Below are 15,075 nucleotides of genomic sequence, written 5' to 3' on the forward strand. Positions count from 1 at the left end.
CACTCAAGGGAATCTGGTAATAACCAGACATTAGATCGGGACTCGTGAAGATTTTGTTCCCGCTTAAACGTTCAAGCTGAGAGTCAATCAGCGGTAAGGGATACGCGTCCTATATGGTTATTTTGTTTAGCGCGCGGAAATCGACACACAGGCGTTCGTCGCCAGTTTTCTTTTTTACAATGAGGATCGGACTCGAGTACGGGGACTCGGACTCCTCAATGATACCTGCGTCTAACAATTCGGATATTTTATCCCTGACGCGGCTTCGTTCGGCAAACGATAATCGGTATGGTCTATACGAGACCGGTTCTTCGGACGTTAGTTCGATTTTCATGGTTGCTTTATCCGTGCGACCTAATTCGTGCAGATCGTTCGCGAAACAGTCCCTATATTCATTCAAAAGGTCGTGCAAGCGTCTTCGCGTATCATCCGAAACGTTATCGTCCGTAATTATCTCTTCGCTGCGAAGAGGCGACATCTTCGCAGGCGAAGTACTGAGAACTTCTCGAGAAACGTGGGTCTCCCGCACGCAGATTTCAGCGCGAGCCATCTTTCTCCCAGCCTCTATAACTAGATCTCTTTCAGAAACGTTGAAGACTGCCATCGTAGTCGCGCCTTCTTTACCGAGAGAACTGATCGCGCGCGGTAAAACATATTCATTACCCGGTAGCATCCGTACCGAAGACTCGATATACACGTCCCGTTCGTTGGTACACGAATCTCGTGAAACTACGTCGACGAACCCGACATAATGTGGCGGGATAACTGTAGCTTCGCGTGCCCATAAGTGTACGGTAGGCTCAGGTAATTCTGGGATAGTCAAATCCTTGAGACACCCATCTCCATCTGGATTCTCCGTCCGTTCTTCAAAAATTCGAACTGTTTCCTTACGTTTGACCACTACCACGTGTGGCTGTTCGGTGAAAGGCTGGCCAATCACTAAAGGTATAGCTTGGGCCTCGTCTGGGACGACGTATATTTCTACGTCCGCAGCAGCCTGGTCAACTTTTATTACTACGTTACAGACACCCTCTGGCTTCGTGCGTCCAGAGCCGTATCCGTCTATGTAAAAGTAATTTTCGGTTTCCCTGCATTCGAGCTGGAGTTCAATAGCATCGCTGTGACGCATCGTGACGCATTTACTGCCCATATCGACGTGGGCCTTTATTGCGTTCCCGTTCACCGTGGCGTCCATGAAATACTCAACATTTCCATCAGCATCAGCTCCTTTGCTATCGACGCACATCTGAGCAGGCGTGTTAGGAACCGGCTTCGACAAGCAGTGCTGGGCGTCGTGGCCAATTTTGTTGCAGACTCTACATCTGGCTTTGCGTTGAGGCATGGGACAATCCCTCGAATAATTTCCGTATTCTTCGCAGTTATAGCAAAGCGATTCACCCCTTTCATTCACGTACGGTTTGCGGTTACCCGAACGCGATTTCTTTACTCCGCCGAGCGCGGCTGTATTACCCGTTTCGGAGACCGATGGCTTCCGCCCGTTCGCGTCCGGCGACCGATCGTTAGTAGAACTTCGCGTCCTTTCGTTCTGATTACTTTTCTCTTTATTCCGCCCGGAAGTTTAAAGCCTTTCTTCAAGTTGTCTAATACACAACAGTAGCTCCGGAGGAGTTGCAAACTCGCGTACGCTCAAAGCCGTGATGAGCGAATCGTCATTCAGACCCGTTATCAGGTACTCAATCATGGAGTCGTTAGAGAGGCCACAAAGCCTAGCTTTGGATATCTTATCGTGATAGTAGACCTCCAGGTTCTCCCCAGGTCGCCGTACGCGTTGCTTCATATCCCTGTTCAACCGCTGCGTACCCTTCGCGGGAGGGAACCATTCCGTTAACAACTCCTTCCAATCGCCCCACGAACGTACGACGACGTCGAGGGACTCGTACCAAACTTTAGCCGTGCCCTTTAATTTCGGGAGAGCGTAGCATATCGTGTGGCTGTCGGACCAACCATATGCTCGGGCACAATCGTCCACCTTTTTGATCCACATTCTAGAATCTTGGTGAGGTGCACCAACAGGATTGAAATCCGGTATCATTTTCATTGAGTCCGTAACGTTATGCGAATTACCGTGGTTACGTTCGCCCGCCGCAGCTAACGTTTGCTGTACGGCAACGGCGACCGCGGCTTGTATCGACTGCTCGAAGGCCGCTAGGGATATATAGCCCGCTGGAGCGACGCCTCCTTGGCCATTGTCATCTCCATTACCTTCCGCCATCTTCGACGTCTCTTTGGGATCGGAAACTTCGCCGGTGAAATTTTCCTCTACGGGGAAAACTCGATTCGCGCGGGTACGTGCGCGGTAAAATCGTTCGTTCGTTGACTGTAGGTCCGCTGCTCTTCTGCAATCTCGGCAGACTTTCGGGGCAGATTCGGGAAGTCTTTCACTCCTACGTATGTGAGGCAATCTTCTGTATAATCTTACATTAATTACGCGATGCGAAAATACACAGTGGTCATTAAACGTGGACCCGTTGAATAGCCTAACCACCCTGGAGTATCGTTAAGACTTTAACCCTAGGCGCGCACCTCGTGTCGTTATTATTACTTTACATTAATCGTAATTCATCTAGTCCTCACGTGGCATTAATTGTCCATAACCCCACTTCTGAGATGTAAGCGAATGTTTGACGTAGGTCAAGATAATTATTTTTAGGATTAGAATTAAATAAATAGCATCGTGATGAATGATAAAGGAAAGTAAAAGTTTAATGTTCGTTTCAAAATAAATACGTCTTAATCCATTGCGATCCGGAACGAGAGAGAGCGATCCACCGTTCCTCACGCGTGAAAGCCCCAAAATTAAAAAGGTGGGAAGAAAACAAGGGGCATAAAAGCCCCTCGAAAGATGGAAAGCGTGTCGCCATCTACCCTCAGGAAATAGTGCTAACAAACTGATTAACCAAGAGTCTGTGGATTATCTTGTCCAAACGCCGACCACTATCTCGTAACCAAGCATTAAGAACACTAAAATTTAGAGACAATTTAGTGTTTTCCTTGTTCATGTTAACTTTTAATTATAACTAAAGGGCAAAGCACAGTAGCCATTCATGACTGTTAAAACAACGGTCAAAATCATAAAAGCAGTTTTTTTTGTAAACCATTAAATAAAACTGTAGAAAGGGGAAAAAAGATTTTCACTGATAAAATGAATTTGAAATCGCATTACTTTCAACTAATGGTAAAACCATTATAAAAAGGACACAGTTGAAAATAAATTTGTTCAGTGTAAAAATAAGTCAAATAGGGCTTTTTCTCGACGATGACACAGCTTAAAATAAAATCGAATTCTCCATTCTTTTTTCTACAATAAAACAACATTAAACCCAACAGTAGTTTTTACTTTAGTTATAGTATAATGAAATCCGAATTTATTTTATTATTTGTTACCTAAAATAAGTGGGAGAAATTCCCGGAATTATGAATTCTGCAAAAAAAGTTCGTGCAATAGAAAAACCAATTAAAAATCACTTTATCTTAGAAATGTTTATTGGGTTGCTAATAAACTTAACACTTGATTGCAGTTATTTTTTAAGTTTAAATGATCACTAAGTGCGTAATTAACATTTATAAGTTAAAGGGAACATTTGAAGTGACGTAGAATGGAGCAATTATGTTGGTGTCCTTGATTGAAGTGGAAAACTTTCTTGGATAATAGTAAAATTCGATTTCGTCTCGTGACGTATTAAATATTTTACGTCTAAGCAAATGGGTTGAAGATAATTTCGGTAATTACTACAGCTACTGTTCCTGACAACAGCGTGACAATTAAGTGGAAAGGAGCGCTGATGCTACTCAGGTCCAAATCAGTCGTGCTTTTCATGGGTCTCTTCCAAGTGACCTGTTCATATAAGCGATGCACCTCGACATCCAGATAGTCAAACGCTTGAGTCTCTGATTAACGATTCCATGCTGTAATAGAACATTCCTCAAGTTCATTAATAATTTTACGATAAAATTCATACCTACATCAGTTGAGCGATCTCATGAACTATGGGGCTGCTTTTCATCCAAGAGGTGTTGTACATGACATGTAAGTAGTCGAAGGCAAGTTCCTGTTGCGAAAAATAAAGTCCTCCATTGCTCAGAAAGAATTCTTTATTCTCATAATCAGATAGCAGGAATTGTCCCAAGAACCAAATCAGAAAAGTGTCTCTCAAGATCAAAGCCTTTTCTCCAGAGAGGAACATATCCATCAAGAGTTAGATATTCCACAGGGTTGGTGAAAATATTGTCCTTGTCGAGTTTGTCTAGCCATCCTTTAACAATTGGGTCTTGCGTTGCCTACATATACGCAAAAAATGGTGTTAGTAGAATGTTTAGTGGATCATATTACAGCTCCCTATAAGTACTGGACGTTGGTAATGCTTTTGTAAACAGCGTTTTCTTCCAAGACATCCAAGCCCGCCATCTCTAGCTCAGTTTTATAAGTATAGTTTGCCCATTAACCCGGATCTGGAGTTACGTTAACCTACGGAAGTTCCGGTTGATGGTAATGGCTGTCAAACCGCCGTTAGTGTCATGATTAGTAAGAAGCTTGTTATCGCGTTAAAACTTTGATTTAGAATGACTTATGTTTCTTTGCTAATTTGGAAAAACACCTAGGATCAATGTCACTAATTACAATCGTCGCATGCCTAAATGAAAGACACATCTAGTGGGGTGGCGTAGCGGTTAGCGATTTCGCCTCGCAGCAAGAGGATCCCGGGTTCGATCCCGGACTGTGGCACCGGGTGAAAATCTGGGAACAAATCCTTTGCGTAGAGTTTGCAAGTTCTCTCCCCGCTTGTTATAAGGAGTTCTTCTCCGCGGTCTAACCCGGTTTCTCCTTTCCATCAAAACTTGCAGACGTTAACGGTAATAGTTAGTATAGGGCGCTGTCGGTTAGCTGTGGCATAGGGCTAGCCACCACCCCTCTATGCATTGTAAAGGGACCCACCTGTAAACAAGCCAAAGGCTTAGTGTGGAAATCCCTTCATAGGTAAAGCTTATTTTCTCGTGAACCACTACGGTTCTTTTTATGCACAATAAACAAGCTATTCATTCATTCATTATTATTATTACCTGAAAACGATCTACGTCATATTAAAAGCATTTAATCGTGAGCGACTAAAACGTTTTGCAAAACTGAAAAAAATTGTGACCAGCATATTTCTCAAACTGAAAACGTCAATGCATTGAAAAAATTATACAAAAATGTCTTGGTTTGAACCAAGGCCGAAAAACAAACGATATAAGTGAGGTTTATCAATTGACTGAAGTTTCAGATATTGCAATTTTTCTTTAATTATTATTATTATTAATTTAATCCTTAATCACAATTTATTTCTATCAACTGATTTTACTGTTAATCGATTTATTCCCTCTAAATATATTCAAAAAATTGCATATCTACGCTTTTTAAAGAACAGTTCCTTTTTTCGAAAACATTTTATCATGAAAGTAATTAATACGTATTGAGGGATCAATAATGAATATTTGAAATATTCTGCTGACTCACTAAAAAGAGCAAACAATTTGTAGTCATAGATTATTAAGGTTGGCAGGCTAGTCCAGAGTCACGTACCGTTTACAATGTGGAAAGATTAGGATCTGACGGCGTGTTTTGAGACGGCTCTGATGATCCATACACTGCAAGCACTGATAATTGCAAAATTTTATATACTAAGACAATTTTGGAAGGGGCGAGCTTTAGTGTGCCCTCCTTCGCATAACTCGTTTAGAATGGAGTGTTTATGTATTAATTCCGAAGGAAAAGAATATAAATATCATTGGTACTGAGACGTTTTCCTTTTTATAGAAGCTTTACCCTAACCTTGGTTATGCCTATATAAACAAGCCACAGGCTTAGTGTGGATATCCCTTCATAGACAAAAAAAAATATTATTCCAGTACATGAAAGAAGCGCCACCTACTAAAAAAACCACATGGGACAAACGTTGTTATTTTATTAATTAGTCCGTGAAAAATAAATTCTCTTTATCATATTTTATCGAATATCCGTCTTCTCAGCAAATTGTAACCGTTGAAAAACTACTAGTGGTGCAAACTTGAAGATTAATTGTCAAGCCACTAACATTTAAAACTATGTCCGTCAAAGTGAACACCGATTCGAAATCCCTTCAAAATAATTTCACGGTAAAATGTTTTCGGAAAATGGAATTGTTCTTGAAAAAGCGTAGATATGCAATTTTTTGAATAAATTTAGAGGGAACAAATCGATTAACAGTAAAATCAGTTGATAGAAATAAATTGTGATTAAGGATTAAATTAATAATAATAATAATTAAAGAAAAATTGCAATATCTGAACTTCAGCCAATTGATAAACCTAACTCATATCGTTTGTTTTTCGGCTTTGGTTCAAACAAAGACCTTTTTGTATAATATCTGTCACTTCAGTCTTAAGGCGGTAGTTAACTCTTAACAGGCTGAAATGTTTGGTGTCGTTTTTGATTCTTGCCGAACTTTATCTATTTTACCCTAAACTTTTGGATTTCACGCCTATTTAAGTACTTTATTAAAATTTAAATTAATTTAAGCGTGAAATAGAAAACATTAGGCTTTACCAACGGCTTGGGTAGTTTTAATTTTATTTAAATAGTTTATTTAAAAGGTATTTCAGTTTTTATCCAAAATAAATGTATATTTTTGGTTTAATTTCACCTTAATTTTACTTAAGTTTAAAATAAACCTGGATTGTGTTTCGGCAGTGTTCATTTAGGTTATAAAAAGAGTTTGAATAAATAATTGACCTTAATTGTAATGTTTAGAGGAGTTTTTGATTTTTCCAACACATTGCATTCAATTTTTATCATATCCTTGCTAAATTTGCGGTAACTGAAAGAACATCTATGAAATAAGTTAATGAAGGATGCTATTCTATAGTTTGGCTTTTTTGTCAGTAATTACATCTAATGCGTAAATAATTCATAGCAATTTAGACAAATAAACAAACGGCAATGTGGACTGTGGAAATAGTGTGTAACCGATTGCCCAACAGCGTAACCCTTTACGTTGGAAAAATACCGCTGATGTAAACATGAAAATTATTTGACTAATAAAATTACATAACGACACTGTCCTCCTGGATTAACCAGCACTACTGCTACTTTTATTTATGGATAAAACAAAAATGATTACGTAACATTATTAGGATTAAAAATTGTTTCTGATGATGCGTTGGTTGAGTTTCAGGAATTATATCACACACCTTCAAATTAGTAGAATTTTAGTGAGATTAACAAATAATGAAACCCTGTATACCTCATATGGGAATGTTGAATTAATTAAGCTTGGGAATGTTGAATTAATTAAGCTTGGGAATGTTGAATTAACTGAGCTAACGTAAACACCACTCGTTTAACTGCCCTAGCGAAAACACATTAAACTTGTTGTCATCATCCCAGTAGTATTTTGAAATTTTTTAACTTTTCACAAGGTGAAAACACTCTATTTCAAGTATCAACACGTTAAGAAATTGAATAAATATGCCATTTTTACTTCAAAATGGAAGCGCCAACGATAAATACAGTGTAAATCCGGTAAAATCTAGGATATGTTTCTAGCAGGAAACGAAGCAGACTACAGACTACAGACACCAGAATTCCAAAAAGGAGCTGGAAATTAGCTTTATTAATAATCTTTAAAGAGGAAAGACGTATAAAGACTATATTACAGTCTTTACAGAGACTTACTAAGCCTTGGCCGTAAAGAACGTCGAAAAACTTATTTCAAACGATATAAAAACCTCTATTAACTGTAATTATTTACCTGAATTTCTTTTTTAGACGAAAATTCGACCTGATAACAAAGTATTTGTTTCTAAGGGTGTTATAGTTAGTTAGAAAATCCAAATAAAGTTGTTTAAGCTCGGCAAAATATTAAACAAGCGTCGACTGCTCAAAAACAAGTTCAACCATGGAGCCTTTATCTTCTTAAGATCATAGCCTCCTGGATCACGCGACTCGCGGACGCAGGCTGCTCGCGCTATAGGTTCAACTTCCACTGAATGAAGCAAACTGAAAATGTCAACTTAACTTGTTATAAGGCACAAAGCTAGGCCCTCCCTTGTTCTCAATGTGGTTGAAAATTGAAAAATGGGTATCAGCACGCTAACTGGTTAACTTGACGTTTAGCTCAAGAGCCGTACTTCCATAATTAACTGAAATTAACATAATTAGACTTAATTTTTTCTGAAACTAGCCGATAGCACACCCTGAATACTTAATTGTTAAATTAAGAGTATTCCGAAAAGTAACTTCGCTCTAGTTTTTCAGTTAAAGGTGGTAAAATATCACGAAAAACCCCATGTTAATCTCCATAGGAAAATTGATAAAAGCATGTGAATTTTGCTTTAACGTTACAAAAGAGTATCAAGTCATATCTACAAGGGCCTACCGGCCCTGTAGAATTTGTCAGACTTAAAAAGCAAAACAAATTTCTATGTAGACGCACAAAACCTATATTTAGTAATAAATCGATCCAACTTTCTCCGCTAAAAACCTTGAAATCGGTGGAAACTCAGTGCTGTATTAGGGATGCATTAAAAATGTACTAGCATGGTGAAGGTTATTTTGAACATTTGAATTCATATTAATTTGCTTTTCAACAGAAGAGTTTAACTAGTTGGAAAAACCAAAATTTCCTCTCCGAGTCAAGAGATGGGCTACTACTACAAGCTTAATAACCTAGATATAGAATTATTTCTCGTTTTTTTTTTTGAAGTAAAAATTCACGAATTATTAAAGCAGTATTCTAAGCGTAGCGAATATCCAATAAAGCAGAACGCATTTTACACCCAATAAAGATGTGTCATGGACACATGGAAAATAGTCAATGGGAAAAAAACAGGAAATGAAGTGTATAACTTTAGGAGAGATATAACCTTTGTGTTTGAAAAGGTCCAATTGTCTAGGCCTCAACTGTTAACCCTATATTCTAATTCATAACTGGTTCGCAGTATGAACACTATTGTCTTGTTTCACATCAACGATGTTCTTAGTTTGCCAACACGAGTTTTAACGTTAAATATCACCAAAACTGATTTGTGGTTAGACGCACCGAAAGTCAATGCGAACCATAACAAGAATGAAAACGTCGATACGATTAGCCCTTTCATTGATCTAATTGCCAACATGATGTTTTCTTCTATTATAAAATCTAAACCTGATTATTTAAACGTGTATTTAACTTTCGGCTCACTCTGAACCGTTAATGTCCCTTCAATACAGGCACGATAATCAAAACCCAAAGTTTACTCCACCTCAGGTCTCAATTATTTACTCTTTGGTTCACTAAGCCTATTGCGGATAATACCTGATTTACCCGACAGAGTCCAGGCCTTAGCTTACTTCTTGAAATCATTAAAGCAAGGATTATTCTATATAAAGATGTAGTATAGCATAAGTAATATATAAACAGCCATTTCAAATAGTAATATTAAAAAATGTTCTTGGAATATCAAAATGAAACAGAGCTTTAAAGCTGCGAAACTACTAAAGGCATCGAAATTACGAAAAATATTTCCACGTATTCACTTTATATTATGGAAAAAGGGAATATTAAGCTTTTGTAGGATTTCTTTACACATCAACACAAGGCGAACGGCTAAAGCAGCGCAATAGTGTAACAACGGACGGACACACACAGACAAACACAAAGACTGCCTTTTAAGGAATATTGGCCAAATCGAAGTATTATGTGTAAAATAAAATTTTGAACATTGTAATAGATTTTTGGGCGAGTCGACTTGTATCTCGGTAAAATTTTTAACCGGTATATTTTGAAGAGAATAATACCCCTACGTCATTAAATTGTATCTAAAAAGTGCATTATAAATCAGGGGCAACGATCACATGGGGGCAGTGGGGGCCCAAACCCCACCAGGAAAAATGAGAGGGGGCTCAGACCCCTCTAGGAAGCTGCGTTTAATTTGGGTGCCACTGTGAGTCGCTGAGACTGGTCCCCCATGCTCACTCTTTTGACCCTAGAAGGAAAATATTAATGGCTTTTGGTTGTTGAAATAATAAAGTTATTTTTGTCTTTTTCACTATTTACGGTTACGTCTGTGTTTACATCAATATAGAATATATATGATATCCTAAATTCCTAATAAACATTTTCAACTATATATGGAAGTAGCAAGACTACATTCGGAACGGAGGTGCGCAAATGTTTTCAGGCTGGATTTTTTAATACCAACCACTTGGCATCGCTTTGAAACGCCAATCAGTGACTACAAACAGGAGGTCGGAGAATCAGTGACTTCAAACAGGAGGTCGGAGCGATCGAATTCTCCAGGACTCTTGGGCCGAACCAAACGGACTCTTTTTATATAGTAGAAGCCAGTGTGTACAGACTGGTGTCCATGTGGGATGGACAAAGACCAGAAGATAGTGGTGTGTAGAAGCCATTGTGTACAGACTGGTGTCCATGTGGGATGGACAAAGACCAGAAGATGGTGGTGTGTAGAAGCCATTGTGTACAGACTGGTGTCCATGTGGGATGGACAAAGACCAGAAGATGGTGGTGTGTAGAAGCCAGTGTGTACAGAATGGTGTCCATGTGGGATGGACAAAGACCAGAAGATGATGGTGATTAGAAACCAGAAAGTACAGGTGGTGTCCATGTGGGATGGACAAAGACCAGAAGATGGTGGTGTGTAGAAGCCATTGTGTACAGACTGGTGTCCATGTGGGATGGACAAAGACCAGAAGATGGTGGTGTGTAGAAGCCAGTGTGTACAGAATGGTGTCCATGTGGGATGGACAAAGACCAGAAGATGATGGTGATTAGAAACCAGAAAGTACAGGTGGTGTCCATGTGGGATGGACAAAACCCAGAAGATGGTGGTGTGTAGAAGCCAGTGTTTACAGACTGGTGTCCAAGTGGGATGGACAAAGACCAGAAGATGGTGGTGTTTAGAAGCCAGTGTGAACAGACTGGTGTCCATGTGGGAGTGGGATGGGCAAAGAGCAGCAGATGATGGTGATTAGAAACCAGAAAGTAGAGGTGGTGTCCATGTGGGATGGACAAAAATCCAGACGATGGTGGTGCTAGACAGGCATTGGAATAATCGCCAGTGCAAGTGGAATACAATTTTCGAAATTTCCAGGAAATGCGGTCCGGAAATTGAGAAAACGTTTGCTCCGATTTGCAAACTACGAACGCGGTCACGTGGGGTGTAACAACAGACAAACACACAGACACGTCGAAATTAGAACCTCTCCGTGACATACGTCACTGGGAGAGGTAAAAAAGGGAATATTAAGGTTCTGTTAACTGTTATCGCTAATCTAGCTTAATTAGCTGATATTGCTAATCTAGCTTAATTAGCTGCTATCGCTAATCTAGCTTAATTAGCTGCTATCGCTAATCTAGCTTAATTAGCTGCTATCGCTAATCTAGCTTAATTAGCTGTTATCGCTAATCTAGCTTAATTAGTCATAGACTTTTGCACTAACAGAATTCAGAGATGTCATAGACTTGGGAAAAGCTTTTTCTTAAATTAATTAGATTTGAAACGAGCTTATGGACTCGCTAACTATTCAAGATATTTTCACTTCGATAGAGCATTTCATCCATTGAACTTGAAGTAGAATCACACCAAATGTTATATTCAACCACTAAACGCTAATAAAGGCGAGATTCGAATGTTTTGTCAATTTCTAATAAAACAGTGTATCATTGAAAAAATCGCAAATCGAGGTATTTTTGAAAAATTTAAACAAAAAACATTTAAGCTTAATTTTTGTGAATAAAGAGTAGAAAAGGACCTAATATAAAGATCATACGTTCATTTTAAAGCGTTTTCAATCCTAAGAAATGTATAGTTTTTGTAGTATACGTTCCACAATTTGGCCTATTTTTTTAAAAATCCCATGTTATTTCTATGGGAATTTTCCATTTTTTTACCAAAAAGGCTGATTAATTTTATGTAAATGAAAACCACCCTTAGCAACTTTATTTTTTATAAAATAAACTATTAGATGAATCTCTTTGAAATTTTAACCACATATTCAGGACCCGGATTGTTGTTCTGGGGAATGTTTTCAAAACAGTTAACAGAACACAAAAAAAGTTAGAGCCAATCAAATAACCTTCCTTATACATTAGAGGCTACCGCTCTCCTAGAATATTTTGCTTCGCTTATACGTGTAAATTTGAAGTTATAGCCTTCCTTGGAAAGGGCGTAAAGCCATATAGCCTGTCTGCGATGTGTCGGGTAAATGAGAGTGGGGGACTAATCTCGCTATAATTGTGGATCTCTAGCCGTGAGGACGTTACTTATGTCCCAGTCATCTGGAACTGCTACAGTAACTTCCAAACATACTGCGCCTCTTGTCGTTACCACGGAAAGAGAGATTTCCATATGAAAACAACCGGCTCCGTGGAAAATTGTTGCCCCAACGAGTCGTTGAATGATATTTATAAAGTTTATATATGCCAAGTAATTTCGAATAATTGCTTAGCAAATATTCACCGTTGCTAAGCCTTGTCTTCAACGCTACCTTTTGTTACTGGCCTCAAAATTGGCAGTGTCAATCACAATTTCGTTAAGTTTTACTTTAATTAGCATAATTTTATTCATATTCTTTAAGCGAGATTATTTCAATTTTCAATTCATAGAGTTGTCACATCCATGAAAAAAATATAATCAGAACACTTCCAACCGAAAACATTGGCTGCACTTGTACAGTTCATACTGTAGGAGGGAAAATTATTTACGCAGCATATACACTACACGGGACACGATTACTGACGTTTTAATACCTTTTTTAGACAATGACAATTTTATCCCAGACATCACTTGAGAAACAAGCCGAATAATGCCTTTCAAGGAGGGTTATGACTTCCGGGTATAACTCTTATCAACGTTCAATATTTTTTAAAACACAACATTATTAATATTCTAAGCTTCCGCTATGAAGGAATATCTACAGTAGGCCTGTGACTAATTTACAATGTATAGAATGTTACCCCTATACCACAGCAAACAGGCATTATCGCTAACTTCAGGAAGTTTTGATGGTAAGGAGAACTTTTGAAAATGAGTGCATAAATAATTTAACTTGTTAATCGTGTTGTATTTGGTGGATGTTTTATATTATATTTAAAATCGTCATCTTCACTCGGACAGGTAAAAAGATTCTCGAAAAACAAACCTCGTTATTCAAAGATGGAGATTATAATTACTAAATATAAGAACTATCCGAATGAACAGTATTTTATTATGAAAGGCAGTTATCTGCACAAGTTAACGCGACACTGTCATCTGCCCATTTTCTAAACCAACCTCGGTTATAAAATTGCACTGAAACCGATAATAATTTCAGACCTGACTCTTCAAGCTTGGTAAGTTATAGAAATAGTTACTCAATTGTAGTTCTGAAAAACGTTTCATTTCCACGGTAACACCTTAAACTTGATCAATTTTGCCAAGTGTGCGAAACATTTTCCCATTAGGGTTTTAATGTCTAGGCTAATAGTTGTGGAATTCATCTTTAGAAAGAAAGTCTTTTTTATAGAAAAACAAGTTTCCGAAATTGGAAAATGTCCCCTTCCAAGAATGAATTTAATCATATGTAGGTACCATTATGTAATTTTCTTTATGATAGAACGTAAGAGGGTTAGTTAATTTTCCAGTAGAGTGGAGCCGAGTTTGTTGGAAGCCTTGAATTTACCCTAATGATGAAGAATAATGGGCTCTCATAATTTCAGGCGAAAATTGCAAAAATATATATATCGTGTCAGCCATAAATTAAAGGTTTTGTTCTTAGGGTGAATCAGAGTGGAAAAATTCTAAGAAAATTAGGGCTGAAATATTTAGTTAGAGAGATAATGCTTCCGAAAAAAAGATAGAAACTGTCAGATTTACGGAGTAAGACATATGCCCATCTTGTTCAGCAAAATTACACAATTTCAACTAAGCCTTCAATCCAAGAACGTTATTGAATCTTTATCAAAAGAAATGTTTTATTAAAGGATCTTAAGTCTGCGTACGCTGACATAGTTAATTCAAAAGGTCATTTCAATCCTTTTAAAACTTAAAGTTTGCTAAATGAAGGTTAAACAACGATCTTAGATTGAAGACCATTGAAATTTTAGTCACGTATGTTAGGAAGCACATGTCTCTGTAACTAATTAATCAAAACGTCTTGGATTTAGTCAAGGCAAAAAGTATCGATAAAAATAAGGTTAATCACGTGTCTGAAGGCATAGATATTGAATTTTTGTAAATTAAATCCTACATGCTTAAGAGAGCAATGTTCCATCACCCTATTCCATTGACAAACTTTTTTTACTGGTACTCAATTTATTCCCTCTCAATAATTTAAAAAATTTACTTATCTAGGCTTTTCAACCACAATTCTACTCCCCGAAAACCTTTTATACATTAATTAGTTTCAAGAGAATACGTGTATGACGATGCGTCGTTTAATGGTAACCAACATGTCCCCGTTCATGCCCTCTACGTTCTATAATGAAAACGTTTCTGTGCAAATTTCAGAAATGTTAGCTAATTTAATAATGGCGATATGATTTTTACTCTAGGTTAAACTGAGTTATGTAATAGAGCACTTCGATATAATTAAGAGGGAAAGACAAGGGGGTAAATTTTTGCCTTTCATCTCGCTCGATGGAAGGGTCATAAGAGAAAAAAGGGACGGCGAATGATCAACCCCTCGTACGTTCTGATACTGCGGGTTGCCACCCCTCTTTTTTGCGTAGAAAGGGTTATCTGCCATAACTGACGTAAATCGCCGAGTATCAAGTGTGAACTATTTTTCAGTATATATCAGACCTCGGGGACTTTCGGAAAAAAATGTTTTTCTAAAATTTTAAATTGCATGTGCCATTAAGACCACTGCGCGTATGAACGCGTTCCGCACTCAATCTTGAAAATTACTAGGGGGAAAAACATATTAATTGAGACGGAAATACAGCTTTGAAATTTTAAACACCCGCTGAAACATTAACAATTCTCATACCAGGATAGAAAAATATTTGAGAATAATAGGGCTTCTGAAAATACTGAACCGTAATAGCTATACGCATG

General features: G+C 38.0%; 1 long non-coding RNA gene across 1 annotated transcript; it reads right to left on the reverse strand.

Moving 5' to 3' along the window:
• Window positions 1-3,471: 3,471 nt before the first annotated feature.
• LOC149660963 (uncharacterized) lies at window positions 3,472-4,476 on the reverse strand. Its single transcript, XR_016369047.1, has 2 exons — window positions 3,985-4,476; window positions 3,472-3,927 (listed from the first exon to the last, which is right to left on the reverse strand). It is a non-coding gene; the product is annotated as an uncharacterized LOC149660963 (long non-coding RNA).
• Window positions 4,477-15,075: the final 10,599 nt, after the last annotated feature.

The sequence above is a fragment of the Phalangium opilio genome, unplaced genomic scaffold (genome assembly GCF_054372755.1).
Source record: "Phalangium opilio isolate 3A_F unplaced genomic scaffold, DU_Popi_V2 ptg000070l_1, whole genome shotgun sequence".
Classification (NCBI taxonomy): Eukaryota; Metazoa; Arthropoda; class Arachnida; order Opiliones; family Phalangiidae; genus Phalangium; species Phalangium opilio.